The 15,900-nt window shown below is 44.3% G+C and overlaps 1 protein-coding gene across 10 annotated transcripts in view; it reads right to left on the bottom strand.

Moving 5' to 3' along the window:
• Positions 1-15,900, bottom strand: part of Pcbp3 (poly(rC) binding protein 3) — a 202,442-nt gene that overhangs the window by 137,047 nt on the left and 49,495 nt on the right. The window lies entirely within an intron of this gene.

Raw genomic sequence — 15,900 nt, 5'->3', positions numbered from 1 at the left:
AACTCTTCCAAAGATCATATGAGAAAAGGGTATGTGGTGTCCCTTCCATTCTACGACATTTTATGAGGCCAGCAATAGTCTGACACCAACGCCATATAAAAAAACTCACAGAAGCCTAAGACAAACACCTCATAAACACAAATCACAACAAAACAGCAAATTAAATCCAGAAATACATAACTACAGCAAGACCAAGTGACTTTGATCCAAAATGCAAGGTTTAACAATCAAAATGTAACCAGTGTCACAGGAGTGGTAGTGCACACCTAATAACCCCAGTACTTGGGAGGCAGAGGTAGACACAAGAGGATTTCAACTTCCAGGGCATTGTGGGGTACAGAACCAAAAACTCATCTCCATAACCAAGGGAGAGTTCAGTGAGAGAGCACTTGTTTACCAAAGGAAAAGCCCTGAGCTTGATCCTTAGCACAGGCTAATGGAATATATACTGTCTATTGGCTACAGTTTTTGTACAATGGCCATGTGACTGAACCTGATATGTGTCATTAAAACCCTGAGTACTTTTCTGTGTGTGAATGTGATCTATAAATTATTAAAAAAGGAATACTCCAGTAGCTCATATGAGTGCATATTTATCAACTTTTCCTTCTAAATCCACTGATTCTTCTCTGTGAAGTTTAGTTATTACACATACATGTAAACATTCTATATATTCTGAGGTTGTTATAAGATACCACCTAACAATGTTTCAGTCAGTAACAGACCACAGAAGTCCCATCAAATTGTGATGGAGCTGAGCGAGAAGAGAATTGCTTGAGCCTAGGATTTCAAGGTCAGCCTGGGAAACACAGTAAAAAATAAATTATAAAAGAACTGAAAAATTCCTGTGTCCCAGCTGCCACTGTAATGGCACAGCACACTGCCTTACTCATGTGTCACAATGCTGGTATAAACAAACCGACTGTACTGCCCAGTCACATAAAACTACAGCACAAATATTGTGTAGAGTATATAAGACTTCACAATGACAATAGATGATGCTTACTGTACCATACCTTTACCATCTTTTTAATGTATACTGTTTCTACTTGGAAAAAAATAAGTTTACTGTAAAGCAGCTTCAAATTGGCCTTTCAGGGAGTATTCCAGAAGAAAATGTCACCATAGAGAATGACATCTCCATGCATGTCATTTGCCTTTAAGACCTTCCATGGAACAAGATGTAGAAGTAGACGACAGTAAGAACGATGACCATGACTGTTGAAGGCCGAGGCTAATGTGCATGTCTGCTCCTATGGTTTGTTTTAACAAGAGCCAAGAGCTTTCAAGAGCCAAGAGCTTTCTGAATGGGGAATTAAAGTGCAATACTGCTGAGGAAGGAAAACCTTTGTAAAGGCAGTACATTGGGGAGCATGTGCACAGACCACCACCCTCATGGGGACAAGAAACGCTCGCATCTCCCTAGTCACCAAAGCAAAGGTAAGCAGTTTCTGACCAAGTGTCTCTGTGTGTGTGACATTCCTTCCATCAAGCAGCAGGCGCCCTTCTGAAGCTAATGAGGAAAATATGAAATCTGATGCCAAGCAAGGGAGGTCTAGTTGATTTTAGTTAGAGTTAGGATGTAAAACTATAGGCTTTACATCTACAGGCTTACATGTTTGAACATGTGGTCCCCAGCTGATAGCATTTGGAGGATAGTGCTGTAGGATGTCTTTCTGTATGCTGTGAATATGTTTTGCTCCCACTGGCTAATAAATAAAGCTGTTTTGGCCTATGGCAAGGCAGCTTAGAGGCAGGCAGGAAATCTCAGGAGAGAGACAGGAAGAGAAAGGTGGAATGTGGGAGACACCAGCCAGCCGCCCAAGGAGCAAGATGCCAGCAGACCAGAAAAGCCATGGACCACGTGGCAAAACATAGATTAATAGAAATGAGTTAATTTAAGATAAAAGAGCTAGCTAGCAAGAAGCCTGAGCCATTGGGCCATTGGGCCATTGGGCCATACAATTTGTAAGTAATATAAGCCTCTGTGTGTTTACTTGGGTCTGAGCAGCTGCAGGTCCAGGTGGGACAGAGGAAAACTTTTGACTACAGGATAAGTAGAACTTTCAGGAGGTGAGGCCTACATATGGCAAGTGGAATCTAAGGAGAGGGTAGGCCTTAATAATCATACCCGGCCCCACTTCCTGCCCTCTTCTAGTTCTTGGTCTGCTTAGATATTAGGAGTCCCAGCAGCATGTTCCTGCCACCATGCAGCTGCCCATGCCATGCCTTCCCCTATGATGGACTATTCTCGACTTTGCTTTCTATTATTGTAATAAAACACTGAATAAAAGCAACTTGGGGAAGGGAAGGATTTCTTTGGCTTACACTTCCAGGTCACAGTCCATCATTACGGACATTAAGGTGGGAGCTCAAGCAGGAACTCAAGCGGAAACTACAGAGAAATGACTGGCTTGCTCCCAGACTCATGTTTTAGATACCTTCTTACACAGCCCAGGCCTGCCTGCCAAGGGATTGGTACCACCCACATTTGACTGGGTCCTCCTACATCAATTAGCAATGAAGAAAATATTCTACAGGTATATCCACAGGGCCAATCTGATGGAAGAAATTCTTCAACTGAGGGTCTCTCTTCCCAGGTATGTGAAATTGCTAAACAAGATTAGCCATCACAAATTATGAACTATGAACCAAAATAACTCTTTCTACCAGTAAGTTACTTTGCAACAGAATTTATAATCACCTAGGAGACAAACCTCCAGGCACATCTAGGAGAGATTGTCCTGAGAGGGTCAGCCTCTGACCATGTCTGTTTGGGATTATATCCTGAGTGAGTCAGCTTCTTACCATGTCCATTTGGGATTATCCTGAGTAGGTTAGCCTCTGACCTGTCCGTTTGGGATTATCCTGAGTAGGTTAGCCTCTCACCATGTCCGTTTGGGATTATATCCTGAGTGGGTTAGCCTCTGACCATGTCTGTTTGGGATTATCCTGAGTGGGTTAGTCGCTGATCATGCCCATTTGGGATTATCCTAAGTGGGTCAGCCTCTGACCATGCCCATTTGGGATTATCCTGAGTGGGTCAGCCTCTGACCATGCCCATTTGGGATTATCCTGAGTGGGTTAGCCTCTGACCATGTCAGTTTAGGATTATCTTGATTATGCTAATTGAGGTGGGGAAGACTCACCCTAAAAATGGGCAGCACCATTCTTTAGGCTTTGGTCCTACAGCAGAAAAAAGGAGCACACTGGCTGAGCATAGTGTTCCTCATCCTCTGCTTCCTGGCTGCAGACACAATGCCTCAAGCTCCTGCCACCACGACCACCAAGCTCCCACCATGATAGACTGTACTCTTGAACAGTGAACCAAAACAAATGCTTTCTTCCTTATTGCTTTTGCCATGTATTTTCTTATGTGTATGGATGTTTTATCCATGTGTATATCTGTATACTACATATGTGCCTTGTGCTCATGGAAGCCAGAAGTGGGTAACAGATTCCTTAGGACAGGAGTTATAGGTGGTTGTGAGGGGCCATGTGGGTGCTGGGACTCCAGCCCTAGTTCTCTAGAAGTGCAGCCAATGCTCTTAACCACTGAGCTCTCTCTCCAGCCCTATGGTCAGAATACTTTATCACAGCACCAAGAAAAATAACCATGACAGCATTACAAAACACAACAGATTCCTCATGAGAGACAGTCTGGAGAGGAGCTGCTGAAGCAGATTACAAACAGGATCCCCAGCACAGGAGCTTGCTTGTGACAAAAGGGATCACGCATATGTCCACAGAGAACCCCAGTGAAGCTGACAGTAACATGTCAGAGAGCTGTACATCCTCACTATGATCCTTCTCAAGGGGCCTATCTGAGACAGAAGTGGGGGGCGGGCACTAAGAAGAGTTCTACCAACCACACACTCCCAGCTCAAGCCATGCAGGCTGGACCCTCCTGACAGGCAGCAGAGCCAGCTGGCACATTTTCAAGGAGTCACACAGTGTAAGGAGAGGAGACAGGTTCATAGACAGCTTTGATATAAGGTTAGGTGGAAACCTCCACCCTCATAAGGTACAAAAGCAACATGGCCTCCTCCTAGATAAAGCAGAACTGTGCAGAGACAGGGTGCTGTTGACATGTGGACAGAACTAGGCATGCAGTCTTCTGAAGGGCAGAAACCAAGAGCAAGGTCAGAGGCTCAGCCTGGCTTGGATGGAGAACAGACCAAACTATAGGGACCCATGGTCAGCAAGCTGTAGAGGCAGGCTGGGAGCCAGTGCCAGAGATATGGAAAGTAAGGCTAAGGTACTAGCCAATTGGGCTTTGCTGTGAAAATTAAAGAAGGCCAAATACAATGTCAGAACAATAGTAGCATGCTGAAATCTGGGACTACAGAACTATTGATAGTCTAGATAACACAGTCACTCCCCAAATTCTCCTGACCTATATGTATACTTCACTATAAAGGCTCAATAGCATGCTATAAATTATGCAGAAAAAGGAACCTCACTAGTGCTGCAGGTCGCAGGAATATATCATTAGAACTCAGCTGGTTATGGCAAAGTCACTACCTGGAGGAATCAGGGAATTCTTCCAGAGGAAGCCAAATTCCAAGGAGCTTTTGGTGTTACTTGGCTTGTTATATATCAGCTGTCTTCTGCTGTGAAAATCATGTGTGCCTTCATAGTTTTCACAATTGACTTTTCCCTAAGAAGGGCTAACAGTGTGGACTGATCACTCTCTGGACATACACATTCCAGGTATTTGGAGAACAGCCTCAGGAAAGGCTTTAGCTGGAATCAGATATCTCCCTTGGCCACCTTAAAGGACTAGCAGTAATAACAGTCCACATGCAAGTCTCCTGATTTAAAGTAAATTCCACAAGGAGACACCGCCTAGGTCAGGTGGACATTAAGTAATAGCTTTACACAATTTAGCTCATACCCTCCTTTCTTACAGCCTTACTAACTTTATAGACCTCTAACTCCTTACCTAACCACTTCTAGGAATATTTAGATAACTTTCTGCACTGACAGCTATGCCCCCAGTTCAAGCCTCCCTGTAAATATCATCATTGGCAGCATCCGGCCAGGTCCATCCCCAGATGGAGGAAAGTACCTTATCAGAGATACCTCTGTATTCTCTAAGAACAGACTTAAGCATCCAGGCTACCTGTTTGAGAAGGCCTGACAGATGTGCCAATTAAGCTTAACTTCCTCCTTTCCCAAATCTTACCTCCAGTTCCAGATCTCCCTTTAACTATCACCAGAGATATCTACCTGTACACAAGCTGCCTAGCAACTGAGCACACTTTCCCCCACCCTGCAGAAAAACGGCAGATAGCTCGAACAGATAGGAGCCACAGGAAAAAAGAAGGCAGTTTTATTTTCTCTCATTGACCTAACAACTTATAGATTCTTAACATTTCCTACTAATCACGTTTAAGACTATCTATAGTTGAGGACATAAGATCCTTCTTCTTAGATATTACCCAAATTTAGCCTTTAGTTAATTCATTTTCCCATTGGTCACTTCCCTTTGGGGTTGCAAATGATAATTAACAATTATTGCCTCTCTATGTGATTCTTATCACCCCTCCATTTGACCCTGGAAGCCTGGCTTTGCACTGTTAAGTGAATACTGCTTGTAAGTGTATATACCAGGATTTCCAGGGCACTAGGGGACGGAGAAGAGAAAAGAGAATGGAAGAACTAGATGGGTAAGAACTTGAGAGGAACAAACTGAGATGAATAGAGAGAAGGAAATGGGAGAGGAGATGATATGGGAAAGAACAAGATGGATGAGAACCTAGAAGGGGCAGAACTAAGATGAAGGAATTAAGATAAAACCTAGAGGGGACCGCAGATAAGTGTAGAGAGAAATCAGGCAAGAAAGGAGCTAAATATGAGACCAGAATATAAGCTTGTAACTGACACAGAATAATAAAGTATATGGACTAAGGAGTTTCATGTACATAGAATCATTTCTTTTCATCAAAGATTAATTAGCAGCTGGTTGTAGATTCTTCCCAGACCCTGGGAGGGGACTATCAAGGGGCTGGACTCTCTTAGTCTTCGATACACTAGAAATGTCTAATCATAACTATTGTAAGAACACAGACCTCAGAAGCAGATCAAGCTAACTGACCACAGACCACTGTTTACATTGCCAGTAGGAGACTCAGAGGCAAGTCGTATGGGGGAAGAGAAAGGCTCAAGAGAATCAGTTTTCAAAACTGGTTCACCAGATAAAAACCCAGCAAAGTCAGGGAGCTGCACATTAAAACAAGGAGCTATAACTTCATACACACTAGAACTAAAATGCAAAGAACTGACAACACTGAACACTGGCAAAGATGTAGGGACTCCTGTCAGCATGTGGGTGCAGGAGGAAGTGAGACAGAATGGTGGAACCACTCACACAGGACAGCTCTCTACAAACTAAACACACTCTGACCATAGCACTCCACCACTATGTTACCTGGAATATCTCCAAATGAGATGAAAACCTACATTCACAAAGACCTACACACAAATGTTAAGACTGGCTTGATTTAGACTGTCAAAAGCTGAAGCAACCAAAAGCAAACAAGACATCTTTCAATAGGTGAATGGGTAAGCAAGCGATTCATTCATAGAATCTTATTCTGCAATAAAAAGAAATGAGCTGACAAGCTATGAAGACACAGATGATTCATAAATAAATATGTATCATGGTGAAAGAAGCCAGTTTGGAAAGGCTACATTTTATTTGACTCCAGCAATACAACATTCTGGAAAAGGCAAAAGAAGCTGGGAAACAGATCAGTAGTTATCAGTGGCTGAGAGGGCAAGATGGACAACTGGAGCATAAGAAATTTTTAGGGCAGTAAAGCTGTCCTGTGTGATTCTGTAATGACAGCTATAAAGAGACAAAGCAATTATCAAAAAGCCATAGCATTTTATAGCACTAAATATAAACCTGATTACATGAATGTAATCCAGAACATTGGGGAATCCCAGGACAGGATGTGGAATTTGACAATACAGCCTTAACGACCATAAAAATAGTAAAGCTTCTCACTAACAAGGTGGGTAAAAGGTGTTCATCTATCTCGTTCTGTTAGACAAAAGGTGAAATAAAGTCCTCACTAGCATTGTGTTCTGGCTGGTAAGGCTGTCTCTCAGGGAACATGAGTGAACAGTTCCTACACTGTTCTACATGTCCACTGGGCTGAACAATGCAGAATGATGGACAATGGGAACCAGGTGCTTCACTGTCAGATGCAGGTCTTACTCACAAGGAAGAGAAGGAGGCTACAGTGGTCCACAAAAAAGGGCATGAGTTAGAGGCTGGCAGATATACCTCTATGGATCTGTCAAGTAAGAGGGTCCAAAAGCAACAAAACCCAGTAAAGCAAGGAGATCCAGCACCCTGACACTGGCTGCTTCTACTATTTGCTGATAAAAAGAAACAAGGATTCCTTAGAGATGTGGATGATCCCAGGACAGGGGCAGAAAATAAACAAAGTAAACCTAGAACATAAAACCAAAGGAAAATGTTCTACACACACACACACACACACTGATGAGGGCATAGTAACAAGATACAGAAGTCAACTGAAAGAATTCACAAAGTCCAAAGTTGGAATAATTTGAAAAATAAATAGTATAAAAAAGCTATAAGCCAAAGAACAAAATAAACTTCATACCAACAAATAGGAGAGACCAGACTAATCTCCAAGGGTAATTCCAAAGCATGAATAAAGATCCTCTGTAGTCAATGAAGTAGAGCACACCTCTCTATAAGTGTTCCCTGTACACAGAGACTTTTTCCCAAATAGTATGGCACAAAAAAGACAGAGAGAGTCACTGTGCTGAAGAACCTGGAAACATCCCCAGTATGGCTCCAGGTCCCCATCTCAGTGCTGAGCTGGGCTGACTGTGTGCTTCCTTCGGAGTGACAAAACAGTGCTCCTGTGTGGTCTTCTTTCCCAACATCCAGGACCCTGGACCACTTACAACGCACCTCAGCAGGTGTCAGTAAAGAACATTCTGAAAAAAAGGTCAAGGTCATCAAAAATAGGAAAACGAGAGCTGGAGAGAGGGTTCAGCAGCTAAGAGCACCACTGCTCTTCCAGAGGACCTGGGTTCTATTCCCAGAATATGGTGGTTCACAATAGTCCCAGAGAACCCAATGTATGGCCTCTGCAGGTACTGCATTACATGGTGCAGACATATATGCAGGCAAAATACCCATACACAGAAAAGTGTGTGTGTATGTGTGTGTGTGTGTGTGTGTGTGTGTGTGTGTGTGTGTGTGTGTATCTTTCAGGAATAACAAAAAAGGAGAGTATAAGAAGCCATCAACTCCAGAAAGGCCTGAGATGGGGATAACCTCTAATGTGTCCTCTGAACGGGATCTTGGAAGAGAAAAGGACAAGAGAGGGAAACTGAGGAAGCCTGAAACAGATCTTAGTAGCAGCGCCTCTGTAATGATGGTGGTGACCGGGACAAGAGCATCTTGCCAATGTCAAACAACAAACTGGATGTGGGATGTGTAGATATTCTCTGTATGATCTGCACAATAGTTCTAGAAACCTAAAACTCTAAACTAGAACTTTTTTTTTAAACCAGCATTAAAGAAAACAACTCAGGTCAATGTCTACTCCTAGAGGGAAAATGCAATTTTTTTCACAGCAGTGCCAAATCCTGAAAACTTGTCACAGATGACAAGTGTTTAGAACTTGGGCAGCCAAGTGGTGGAACAATGCAGAGCTGCTATCTAGGGCACTGTGTTATTTGTAGTATATTTAAAAAGCAGTATTTCCCCCGCCGTAAGTATGGGGCATACCTGGTCCTAAGGGATGCAAAGCAACATACTATTACTAACTCAAAAGTATTACTTAACTCCAATTTTGAATATTCAACTCAGGACACTGAAATTCAATTTTGGACACATGAAAACTCTTCATGTCGGTGGGTCACTACCTCATGAAGCCCCTCTTGGTGAGCACCTGCCATGTGTGGTGTCTTCCTGTATAATGTTGTGCTCCTCACAGCAGCTCGGCACATGTGGGACCACTCTTTCCTTTTCACAGATCTGGAAACTAAGACCCAAAAGGCTAAATATTTCGCCCAAAAGTTTCATAGCTAGCCAGCAAGGGAGCCGGTCTTTAAAATCGTGCTTCCCAGGTTGAGGCTCCACAGATCATCCTCAGGGTCCCTCTGCCCATAGCTACGCTGCTAAAGATGCGCCCACCGGACCTGCAACACAGCCACACCCATCCGCAAGCAGAGCTCTCTAAACAATGAACATTTCCCTGAGTAGTGCAAAGGCCCCCACAGGGACAGAGGGTTCTTCCTACCAGAGAAAGATCAGGAGGCGTCTTGAGTCTGTCTTGAAACAGGGCCAGGGCCTAAAAGCTTCCAGAGCCACATGAGTCACACCCATCAATATGCATTAGCTCCTGGACGGTGCTCCTCTGGGGTGTTTCTGAGCCAGGAAGGGATTAACCCTTTTCTGTATCAAACTCTGCCTTCCACATGCTACACTGGCTGGCTTTTCTTGCTCTATTTAAATGAGACACTGACTCCTTTCACTATGTATATTATGTTAAGCTATGTTTTCCATATGTTTTCCATACAACCCTTCACTTTATTTCCTGAACATGGGAGGTCCTAGAACAGATTACAAAAGTCCTATAATGTCCAAAACCCACATGCTGTCCTTCCTGACTTTTGGTTAACACTACATCCCAAATCCATCCCACGAGAAATCTAATCTGGACAAGACTCTTAAAAGCCATCAGATTCCCTCTGTGCCCCTTCAGCCATACCTCCCCCACCAGGTGGCCCCAAAAGCATCAGGACACTTTCAGGGTGACCAAAACATGACTCATCTCCATGGTGAGGCAGGCTGCTGCCATCCACCCTGCCACACACACAGCACCCACACTGTGACCCTAAATATGCTCCTTTCCCGCAGGACCAGTCTAAAGCTCTTTCCAAACATTAGTCCTTTTAAACAGCGCTGCTCATGGAGCATAGGAGGAAGCGTGGAGAATGAGCAGAGTCAGGCTTCCCTGAGCCAGACTCACCTCCGTACTGTCACTTCCAGTAAACAGGGGCTTGGAGGTCAGAGAAGCCTGAGCTAAATCATGACGCAGTGAGTTGTCCCCAAGGCCACCTCAGTCATTCTAAACCTCACCTGTGAGCAGCCAGCTGCCCAAGGACACAGAAGCACAGTCGGGGTGACACTGGGGTGAGAATGGGGCTCTGGACCTGAGCAGATGGTTCAGCACAGAGACTCCTGACACGTCCCCGCCTATATCCTTCCGCATCTCACAGGAACCTAACAATAAACAGGCGGCACACAGGAAGGCAGGACATTCCCCTCCTCCAGGACCTCCACTGCACTGGATGGCATGGTCCTCATAACACAACCTATACTTGGCAGCCACCAGCAGAGCAAATCTGATTATGTCTACAGAGAACCATGTGTCTGGGCCAGAGCCTCTCAAAGTATGGACAGGAAAAAAAAAAAAAAATGCAGACTCCCAACCCTCACATCTACTGGATCTAGATCTGGATTTTTAAAATGCAGGAGAGGGGCTAGAGCAATGGCTCAGATAGGAAAAGCACTGATTGCTCTACCAGAGGACTTGAGCTTGGTTCCTGGCCCCATACAGTAACTGTCAACCATCTGTAACTCCAGTTCCAGGGGATCCAACATCCTCATCTGACCTCCACAGACAACGCATGCGTGTGGTGTACAGACATCCATGCAGACAAAACACATATAAAATAAAACTCAGTAGAATCTCTTCCCAGCCGCAGTACTTGCCCCTTCAGGCTTCCTCATGCCACTCAGAATTTGTGCCCCGTGGACCAGTACTTGCTGATGAAGCCAAAATCGTCCTCCTTCTACAGCATTTACAGGATTCAGAGGAGGGACAGAAGGAAATGTAAAGAGGGGTGGGTAACTGGGACGAGAGAGGAACAAAAGGTGTTGGTGAAGAACAGAGCACAGAAGGCAGGGAAAGGAAGTCTGTACCATCAGTAGAAAAACCATGTTCTTGACGCAGCCCTAGAGATCAGCAGCCTACAGACACATCTCTGTGGCAGGGCAGACAGGTCACCAACGCTCCCAGGTGCTAAGGATATGGGGTCATATTAGTGACTGAAAAAAAAAAAAAAAAAAAAAAAACTAATTCTAAGCCCCCAGAGAGTCTGCCTTTCCAGACTACAGGGCATGGCAGAACTCCCCACTTCCGGTAGCTTTTCTGCTCCAGGAAAAGAAAAGGTTTGCTTAGGCCCATGTGCCTGGTGTTCCTGCAGCCACAGGGAAGGTGGATCTCTAAATACAAGACTGTGTGGGCAACTCAGCACCTGCATAGTGAAAGTCTATAATACATACAAGTAAGGGTCCTTTCCAAGACCAAATTTCACAATGACACAATGTTCCCTGGGCATGCTTTGAGCTCTCACCCTGGGTGAATTTGGTTAATGACACTATGGCCAGCTCAGTATCTTATTTCTGCTTCCTGGATTATGGCAAAGGTCAGTAAAGTATGGATTACAAGCTACTTTTGTGTAGCCTACAATTAAGAATGGTTTCTAGGTTTTTAAAAAAGGTGAAAGCGGGGGAAGGATAGATGAACCTACATGTGACCACACAATAGCATATGCAAACCCCTGGTTCTTGGTGGCCCCACATAATGGATGTCTCCAGTATAGGTCCACTTTGGCAGCCATTTCCCCTATAAACCAATACTAGAGAACCCTGAAATGTCTTAAAAAGTGAAGTTAGGTGGAAGTGGGCTATCATTTATTTATACCAAAAATCTCAAGGAAAAGAAACCCAACCACCAGTTAAAGGCCCTTGTCTCCATGCCCATAAGATGGTCCAGCCAAGCAAGGCTCAAAAATCAAAGGAATCTCTAGGTAATCCAGTATGGCAGCTGGTAAAGAGTGTTGACTATTTCACCTGCAAAGTCAACCACTGTACCCACGAATCCAACCTGGGTCCTGGAGTAACCTCATAAGGAGGCCTCTACTCATAAGGACAAAGCCCTGAGCTCAAAGGTGTTCCCAGGATAAGTATAGACAGCAACATTATAGGAAGCCCAGGAAGGAGCCACGCCTTCAGGAAGCAGTCTGAGATCATCCCCACCCCATGCCCACACTACACAAAGCAGGGGATGAATGCTCATAAGGAGGACTTGCCAGAGAGCTCCTCACACCCAGTGAGGTGACCTCAGGACTCAAATCAGTACTCCAAAGCAAAAAGACACAGGCACCAACAGGTCGGGGGAGGGTGCCTAAAGACCAGGTTCCAGAAACCAAAGAAGTTAGCATTTGGCTATCTTCAAACCCAATTACTGTATTCTATTCAGCAGACATCTCTCCATGCTGTACACCTGCACTATATCACACCGCTTTGTAGGTCATTTGGCTCACAAAATTGATTTAGGAGAGATTATTCAATTCCATTTTACATTTCATGTTTTGGAACCATGCCAGCAGCAACTGTGGTTCTTCCAGAGGTCAGGAAGCCACGGACGAGAAGGCGATCCCTTACCGTTGTAAATGGAACTCCATATTCCTTTTATAAATTTCCTGTCAATCTTCAAATTACTTCAAATACGATTGCCCTTCACTTAGACAGTGTTTTATGTCTCCATGTCTGCCTGCATCTTTTTCCTATCCCATTACCTCCTCCATGGCACCCAGCACTCTCTCAGATCTCCTTGAGGCGCCTGGCAGCGACAGCGGCAGGAGGGGCACTTCCGGCAGCCGCTCATCTGCAGCCATCTCCCCGGTCACACCAAACAAAAGCTCGTGTATCTTGCACTTTAGAAAATGTCTGCTTCAAGGGGGCCAGCAAGGTGACTCAGCAATGAAAAGCACTTGCCACTAAGCCTGGCAATCTGAGTTCAATTCCTTAAACCCACAAGACGGATGGAGAGAGACTATTTCCACATTTTTGTCCTCTGATCACACAGCGAAGACTGGCCCAGGGGGCACAGATGCTGAGTGGCATGAGGAGGCCTTTTAGTACTCAGTTTAAATATCACATATGCCATGATATGAACACACATTGAGTTCAGGCATACAAACACACATACACACACACACACACACACACACACACACACACACACACACATCATAAATGTTTAAAAAGGATTTTTTTAATTTAAATAAAATTCCTCCTTTGGAGACTCACACAGAGAGATAGATGCAGAACAGATAGACAGACAGCCGAACAAAAGAGAAAAACTATGTGGGTAAAAGAATGAGACCAGCATGAGGAGTAATGGAGACCAGAAATGGCAATGGCAGGTTAAATATGGGCAAAGTACAATAATCAACATATATTAAAAATCATTAAGACACCCATTATTATGTATGCTGGCTCTAAAAGTTAATGCAAAATGACCTTATTGGGGAAAATATTCCTGCTTGGTCCTACTTTCCTCAGTAAGCACCACCTAGTTCCTTACAGTGCATTCATGTTGTCAGGTACCTTATCAATGTGAACATGCGGAGGCCAGAGATTAATGTTGGGATGTCTTCCTCCACCTTATTTCTTGAAACAGGGTTTCTCACCTAACCTGAACCTTACTATATGGAATAGACTCCTTGGCCAGAAAGCCTCAAGGATCCTCCTGCCTCCTCCCCCACAGTGGTAGGATTATATGGGCATACTGTCACTCCTGGCTTTCATGTGAGCACTGGAGAATGGAACTCAGGTCTCATACTTGCTTAACAATCAGCTTTATCCAGTGAGCCATTTCCCAAGCCCTCCTGACTCTTCTCTACAGGAATCCAACTATGAGCTACACTAACAATCACTTCTGACAGCACACGCCTTTAATCCCAGCACTCAGGAGGCACAGGCAGGTGGATCTCTGAGTTTGAAGCCAGCCTGGTCTACAGAGTGAGTTCCAGGACAACCAGAGCTACACAGAGAAATCATCTGGAAACAAACAACAACAAAACAATCACTACTGTCATCAGCTGGCCTCCTAGTCAGACCTGCTTCATCCTGGACCATGCCTGCCCTTTGCCAGGCCTCCAGAAACTCCACACTTCCAAGGCCACTGCTTCCTGGAACCACCTCTAAAGTTTGATATAGCCTTGTCCTGGTACTGGTTCCTGTGTTCCCTGTCCATCCACCAAATGTAAGTCAGTCCTAAATTTCCAAAACCACATCTTAATGTTAGGATCCTGCTCTCACTCTTCCAGGTCTAACGTCTTACATCATCAGGGGGTGTGGGCGACTGCGTCCCCGCCTTAAAAGGCCGGACACAGATCCCCACCCTCTGTTTCCTCTCTGCTGTCTGCTCTGCCCCGCTTCCCTCCCCCGTCAGGCTTGGCCTCTTCCCTCCTACCCCCTCTTTTTTCTAATAAAGCCCATTCTAACTCTGGTAGCCATGGCCGGTGACTTTTCCGCCGACCAACCAGCACCGTTCATCCTTTCACTTAACCCACTTATAAAATCACTCACGTAGCACATGCTGCTGTCTCCAATCGGAGGTGTTCAAACTGCAGCCTTGGGCCTCCTGCCACTTCATCCTATGGCTCTGCACAGCCAAGTGTAAGCAAGCACTGAAAACCTCGCCTCAAACCATACCTAGAACTCACTCCCCTCACGTCTCTACTGCTGTTACCCTGGGAAAAAGCACCACCACGCCTTCCCCCAAGTTAATGGAAGAGCCACCTAACAGGTCTCCTGGAATATCAGGCAAAGTCACCCTATGAGGGCCCAGTCCATTCATAATCTGTTAACAATCCTGCAATGGTTTCCTAGCCCATCTAAAGAAAAGCTGAATTCTCTCATTGGCCTTCAAGGGCCTTTACAACCTGTGCCCTGTCCTCAGATGCCATGACCTCTCAAGCACTTGACTTCCTCTGCTTCCCATTTCCCATCTCCTAGGAAGGACATACCATTCTTTGGAGAAAGCATCAGTATGGTGTGGTTTCCGTTTTCAAACTGTGCTTTTGATTCTGAAGTAAGCATAAATTCACATGCAATTGCAGGAACAGCAGGGATACTTCACACACCCTTTACCCAGTTTCCTCCTAAGACAACATTACGATTCTCTCCTAGCTAGAACCACATCCCTCCAAACCACTCCTTAATCCTTTACGACCTCATTTGCTCTCTGTGTCTGTAATGTCCATTTCAATAGTGACAATGAAATAGGACTGCCCAGTATAAAGTCCTTGGGGATCAATTTTTCCTCAGTTTACTGTTCTGGGGATTGATTCACTATGGCACTCTATTTTGAGTTCAGTCCTTTTCATTGCTAGGTATGCTCCTGTCACAAATATGTTTATCTGTTTACTTATTTGTCTATCCATGGAAGAACATCTACCCAGGCCTTTCTCAGTCCCTGGTTACTTCAATGGACTTACTGTAGATAATGTGTTAATAGGTTTTTCAATAAATGTAATTTTCATTTCTTTGGGATCAATGTCCAAGACTTTATACAGTTAGTTTGCATGGTAACTGCTCGTTAGGGTCTTAAGCACCCACCAAATTGTTTTCCAGAGAGATATACCATGTTACATACCTAACAGCAATGCATGAGGGATCCACTTCTACCATTTGCTATCATTTGCTGTTGTTGCAATTTTATCTTACCCATTCTGTTAAGTGTATGGGGGTATGTCTTTGCATTTCCTGAATAGCCAATAATATGAAAGATGTTCTCATATGCTGTGTGCCATGTGTATCTCTCTTTTGATAAAATGTCTTATCTTGTACTCCGTTTCAATTTAACCCTTTATTTTGCTACTGATGAGTTTTGAGAGCTCTTCATATATTATAGGACCACTTTTTTCTCAAGTATATGATTTTAAAGTATTTCCCCTATCTAAAATTATCTTTTCATCCTTTTAACATAACCTTTTAATTCTGGTAAGGTTCAATTTCTTTTTCTCTTACAGATAAAGTTT

This window comes from Peromyscus eremicus, chromosome 16_21 (assembly GCF_949786415.1).
Source record: "Peromyscus eremicus chromosome 16_21, PerEre_H2_v1, whole genome shotgun sequence".
Taxonomy (NCBI): Eukaryota; Metazoa; Chordata; class Mammalia; order Rodentia; family Cricetidae; genus Peromyscus; species Peromyscus eremicus.
This window is presented reverse-complemented; position numbering and strand designations above follow the sequence as displayed.